The sequence below is a fragment of the Grammomys surdaster genome, unplaced genomic scaffold (genome assembly GCF_004785775.1).
Source record: "Grammomys surdaster isolate TR1022 unplaced genomic scaffold, NIH_TR_1.0 363, whole genome shotgun sequence".
Lineage (NCBI taxonomy): Eukaryota > Metazoa > Chordata > Mammalia > Rodentia > Muridae > Grammomys > Grammomys surdaster.
Genome location: NW_021604782.1, coordinates 13708263 through 13714814, shown reverse-complemented (window position 1 = coordinate 13714814; position 6552 = coordinate 13708263).

Below are 6552 nucleotides of genomic sequence, written 5' to 3'. Positions count from 1 at the left end.
GATATTATCATGACTATAGCAATCAAGCAATCATGACCACACTGCAGCTGTGACAAGCTGCAGTAGACAGGCAAGAAGAAACTTTCTTAAATATTAGACGGGGAATTGGAAAGAAGAAGGAGTCAGCAGTGGTGTGGAGGTAAGGTAGGGCAATGGAGAGGGACTCTGATGAAGCCACATCATATGTGCATATAAAATTGATAAAAAGGAAAGCAAAAACAACAACATTGAAATGTACAGTTTATTAGATGCTGTCTTCTTTCTCTTATATTTCAGTCCACACATTTACTAACTGGTACAGCTGAAATGCAAATCCATTATGCTCTTATACAAGAAAATTGTGTTTCTAACCTGTAGGTATGCATTCATTTATCTGTTCTACAATCATCATTGATGGCCTCAGATAGACCAGGCAGCTGGTGACAAGAATGATAGGATCGTTATACTTATGGAAACTAATTTAGCAGAGAGGACAAATATCACATAACATACCTACAAAGGACTGGTGCCTATCCCTGCTATAAAAGAAGACACTCTTAACTCTTGGCACTTAACTCTTTTTGTACACCCCAAAGTTGGAAAGGTTTTAATACATGTAAATTGCTGAGCATCTTCCAAAGCCTGCCTTTTCTCCAAGGATTCACATGTAAAGCAAGGTTTTTAAATTGCAATTTATACTCTTTCAAGAATTCTATGACAGAAAAAAAAAATGTGGTGCCTGCCTAACACACAGTAGGCACCAGTCAATGTTGTGGAAACAATGACCATATGAGGATGTTCTATTCTGTTCAAAATATAATAATAAAAATAATGTGCTGAAGGAAGGACAGTGGCCCAGTAAGGAGGAAAACAGAGCAGAGAATAAAGCTTACACTCTCCATCAGCAACAAGAATTTGAATGTACCAGGTTAGCAGTTCATCTTGAATAAATACAAAGAAGATACTGCAGGCCTCACCCCCACCCAAATCAAACAGCATGTCAGGGGAAGAAAAAAAAAAAAGCTTCAGAAAGAAGGAGTCTGTGGGACTCAGAAGAAGGACTCTGAAAATGCAAGAGGATTAAGATTTGTAAGAAGGGGTCCAAAGAAGCTTTACTCAGTAATGTGTGTTAATGATGAAAGACTTCAGGAGTAACAAAAGAGGGATGTGGATAGGTTAAATGATTTAAAAGGCAAAGAGGTACAGAGATTTGGGTACAAGCAAATGAATGACGTCAATGATTTAAAGATGAATTAAAGATGAGAGGACTAGGGGGGGAAAGGATACAAAAGAATGAATGAGGACAGAGAGACTCTCAAGGAGTACTGTGAGGATTTCAACTATAAGAAAAATGTGAAAGAATCACATCTTTGTAAATCACAGAACAAGAGGGAGGGGTGATTTAGAGGAGCCAAGAAAGGGAAAGGAGGAGGTAGTGAGAGGCAGGAGTTAGAGGAAAAAATAAAGATAATAAATTTGAGAATTGTTAAGAAAGACAGTCTGAGAAGTAGTGAGCTGAAGGGAAAATCAGTCAGAGAGTTTCCAGTGGAGATTAAGAAACACATTGGCGATTAAAATATACTTTCATTTCCCACCCCCCATCCCCCCCAAAAAAAAACAACGTTAGAGACAATGGGAAAAGTTTGCTCTAAATGAGACCTAGCAAGTATGGTCTGCAATAGGTAATGAGAAATGGAGAGAGGAAAGTAATGAGACAGAGGTCACAGAAGAATCAAATAAATATCTGTATGCAGGTGGAAACAAACAAGCTACCACTATTAGGCATGACTTACTGCTGCATGCCAAACTGTACTTGGTGCTTCCATTTGTATCTACTGCCTCACTCTATCTCCTCATTACCTTCTCCTACAGGTAAGGGATGACGCCTAGACAGAGTTATGAGGCTTGACAAAGAATTTAGCCATCCAGTAAGTAGTAGAGAAAATAATTTGAACTTATAGCACCAGGAGAGACCTTTATCTGTGCCAAAGAAATAGATAGCAGCATTAGATATATTTATAGTGATCTATTTTAGATCCAGCAACAATAAAAGGAAAAGCTTTAACATCGACTGTAATGTCATTGATCCAAAACCGAATGATGGAACTAGGCTCAGCCCAGGGATGGGCAGAACTGAGGATAAGAGGGTGAAGGGAAATAGAGGAAACAAGTTATGCTCAGTAATGAATGGAGACAACACGCGGGCAGACCAAAACTAGACTGAATGGAAGATGTGAGTTACAGAGAGGGCAGTGATTGAAACCAGAGAAAACAAATGGTGGAGATCTCTGAGCACAAAGAGGATTGATGGAAGACTGAGCTCAGACCCAGTAGAGATGGAACCTGAGATAGTATCCTTTCGTCCTGATCACGATTTTATTTGTGGCCTACTGATCATTTGAAGGCTTAAAGAAGAGCTACTATTTAAAAAATTACTAGACTCAAAGAAAGCTGCGAGGTGAGGGAGGACATGCAGACAGAAAGACAGAGGTATGTTTTGTTACACTTTCTTAAAAAAGGATGGTCATTTTATTATTTGTAGAAATATAGATAGAGACTATTGTGAAGATTGTCTCACAGCAAAATCTTAATAAGTCTCCTATTATTTGTTGGCACATTATTTATTTTGTATGCCTAGTCTCTGATGATTACTGTACTGGCCCAGGTGTACACAAAGTAACAACTAACAGAACTCTGTTATGTTTGTGTTTGTCATGCTGTATGTTCACACATGGGTGAATAAATTGATGTGGGTGGATATTTACACGTGGTCTAGGTACATGCAGAGACTAGGGAACTTTAGTGGTCATTCATCTGATGACACATACCCCAGGCCACACACACTATTTATTTTAAACACTGCTCTGTAGCTTACCAGAAGACTAGGCCTACTGGCTAACAAGTCCCTTAGATCCTCCTATGTTTGCTTTCTTATCACTGGCATTACAAAACCATGTCACCATGATTTGCTTTCTACGCACTTCCTGGGAAGTGAACACAGGTTCTCATACATTCAAGGAAAGCATTTTACTGACTGAGCAGTGCCCTCCCCCAACCAGTCCACATGCTTGATATACTAAAGCCCACAGTCTAAGTGGGAAAATTCATCCAGAAACTAACTGGTGAACTGGCTATGATTAAAATATTGAACAAGCTTGATTTAAAAACATGTGCTAAAACCATAAAAGGATGTGGGGGTGGAAAACAGTGAGTAACAAGCTGGCTGGGAGATCATATTAAAGAACATAATTTATTAATTGATGCATAGAGAGTAAGGTTAGCTAGGTGAATGCAAAAGGGGATGTCTGCAGGAGGAGAGGGGAGTGTGTGAAGATACTAGGTCCAGGAGCTTGAAATACTTGGAAAACAGAAAAGAGATCTCTGTATGGTGCCGGAGGAAGGGGGCAAATGGTTGTGGGGAAGACTCTGTAACAGGAGACTGGAGGAGAAAACAGCAGGTAAGATGCCATAAGATGATTGGATTTACTTGTATCATTAATGAGAGCTTCATAGGTGCGAGACACTTTCCTATGCATGGTCTCATTTAATTCCCATAATGACCCTGAGAAGTGGGGAGTGCCTTTCCCGTCTCACAAATGAGAAATCAAAAGGTCCACTAGGTGCCATTAACTGGTCTGACATGGTAGGTAAATAACTAAGCTCGTGTTTAAGCAAAAGTTTCCTTCCCTGTCCCTTGTTTGCCAACCATCCCAGGTAGTGTGAACATAGAAGAGTTTGTAAAATAAAATAGATTATGGAAAACAATGAAAGAAAGGAAGGGAGGAACAACTTTACAAATGTATCTAGATAGGTAAAGGTGAAGTACAAAAAATGAAGCAACAGGAAATCTTTTAGGGGAGAAAGCAAGGAGTTAAAGGCAAAAGAAATTTTAGAATAGAGGGTCAAAATTGGAGGTCTAGGGGTTCTGGGCAAAGAGAAATAAAATGAGTGATGAATTGCAGCTAATTAAGCCAACAATAAACTGTACAGGCATTAGAAGGAGATAGAAACTTTAGGGGAAGGAGCAGTGGTATCAACCACAAGCATAAGGTTTTAAAGATGGAGGAGACTGTACTAGATGTGGAGAAGAATTGTCTAAGGCATATAACATGAAAGTTAAAGAGTCTGATTCTTCTGCTTTCTACCACTTGCAAAGTGTGGGGTTGTAGTTAACTTTCCTATTTTTCTTGAGTCTGGAAGCTCACATCTGTGACTGAATTGTAGATTAAATAGTCTGACTCCAGATGTTTCTGAGATCATGTATCAAAACAGTAATTAGAATTTATTGAGCACCTACCATATGTATGGGAGAAATTATCATCATTCCTTGGTACACATTTAATGCTAAGTTCTGGATTCAGAGTATATGTGCTTGGAAACCCTAATCCTTTTCTTGTGGTCACTTCAGTTTGATAGTAAAGTTGGTTCTTTGCTCAGTGGCAGACTTTTCTGTATTGCTTTCCCCTTTCTCTCTCTCCTCTCCTCCTCCTCCTCCTCACTGACTCTCCTCCATTTCCCACCATAATCTTTGCCCTTTCTACTCTCGTTTCTACGTTCCTGTTATCTCAGACAGATGTCTGAGTTGCAAGCAACAGAAACTAATTCTGAATAATTTAAGCAGAAAGAGAATCCAAAATTCTCTGAGATTAGATCATACAGAATCACCAATTGAGTTTGGGGTCTGGCCTAAGAATCCCTGAAGTGAAGAGCACAGATAAAAATCACAGCATTGAACCGGCCTGGTGAGGTATTATTGCAACAGTAATCACGCTATTCACCAGAAGGAGCAATTCACCAAGGATTGTCATTGGTTTATACTAAGACACCAGGTTCCAAACAGTGAAATAGATTCGACAAGCAATGAAAACTAGATATAATTGCCCCAAATGTTGACACTTTGGCCCCTAATGAATTCTGCATAATACCACATCCCCTCCCTGAATCAGGAGTAGCTCAGCATCTTGTACTCAAGCCTTAACTGCAGTGAAGGCTGATAAAGAATCTAGAAATTTTAGCTTCTTCTTGCTCTGCACCTCTGACTATAAAGCACTTTCTGATGCAGGAAAAAGATCCATTTAGAAGCTAAGTCGTTGCGGTAGAGCTTTAATCTGGAATACCCACTGGAGCTTATGGCTTAACTCCAGTGCCACCACCTCTGGGAAGATTTCTCTGATTTTTACAAGTTGTAATCAGAGACTTCACAATGTCTCTCTTCCTGTCTGTCTGCCTGTGGAACCTGAGATATTTCTACACAGGTATTTTTTCCTGGAACCTCCCTCATCCATCTTCTTTTTTTTAAATTCTCTTAAAGGCAGTAGTTATGTTTATCCATCACCACATACAGGACTTGATGGGGTATTTGTTGAATGAATGAAAGTGTTCGCCTTCTTTGACAGACCTTTGTATCAGAGGTCCATGAAGGACTTCCACAGACTCTGCCTTACATAAGGGAGCCCTTTTTTTCCTAGTGTGTACTTCTATAAATGGACTATGTCAGCATATTTGAAGAAAGGGGCATAGAGAATCAGAAAGACCCATGGCAGAGGATAGTAGCGGATTGTAAGGGTACAAAAAAAGAGACTGAAGGAGGCAGGGTGACATATCTGGAGGAGTAAGTGAACTGGAGCCAGCATCACTGAGGCAGGAGACCATTTAAAACCAGAAGTCTTGAAAGGCTAGATGTCACCCACACCTCACACACACATACTCACCTTGGGTTCACAGATAAGTAAGTAGAGATTGAAAGAAGCAGTTTTACAAACTCCATGGCACCAAAGGACTCAACCTCCAAGGTCACTGAGGAGAGTCCAATTTCATAGAAACAGGGAAGGCTTAGTGGTTGAGAGTTTGAATCCAGGTTTTTAGCCAAGTGACCTTAGAAAGTTTCTTCACTACCCTGACATCCTAATCTCAGTTTATTTTTTTAATCAAAAAAAATGGGAATACGGACACTATCCTCATGAGATAATTATGTATAAAGCTTACTTAGTCACATGACTAAAATCTAGAGAAATGCACAGATCTATATGTTCCCTGTAGTTTGTGTTATCTGCCTTTATCCAAAGGCTTCGAAACAGTTTCAAAAAGTGGTGAAGGGAAAATGAAAGAGTAATGGGAAAGGTAAGAGGGAAGATGCAGAAAGGAGAAAGTCAGAAGAACCGCCCCCCCAAAAAAAACAAAATTGCCAATGGTAAGACTGCTGTAAAGAACAGACAGTCAAGCTCAACAGAGGAGGGAAATGGCTCATAAATTAAAGCAAGAAAGCTTTTGTAAGATTAAAGTCAATGCAGGGAAGAAGGAAATGAGTGCACAGATGAAAGACAGAACAGGAAGACGCAAGAAGATGAAGAAAAGTTTTAGTAGACAAAAGAGAGTGTGCAGGCTCCTCTCTCACAGAGGTGATGGTTCCCTTTGGGTACAAGTCTAATGTATCTAGGTTAGAAACTGGAATCAGCCCAAGGCCACAGGGTGCTATGTATTCGAAGACCCAGATTTAGTTAAACTTGAATCTCCAGGGAAGTGTGTGTGTGTGTGTGTGTGTGTGTGTGTGTGTGTGTGTGTGTGTGTGTGTGT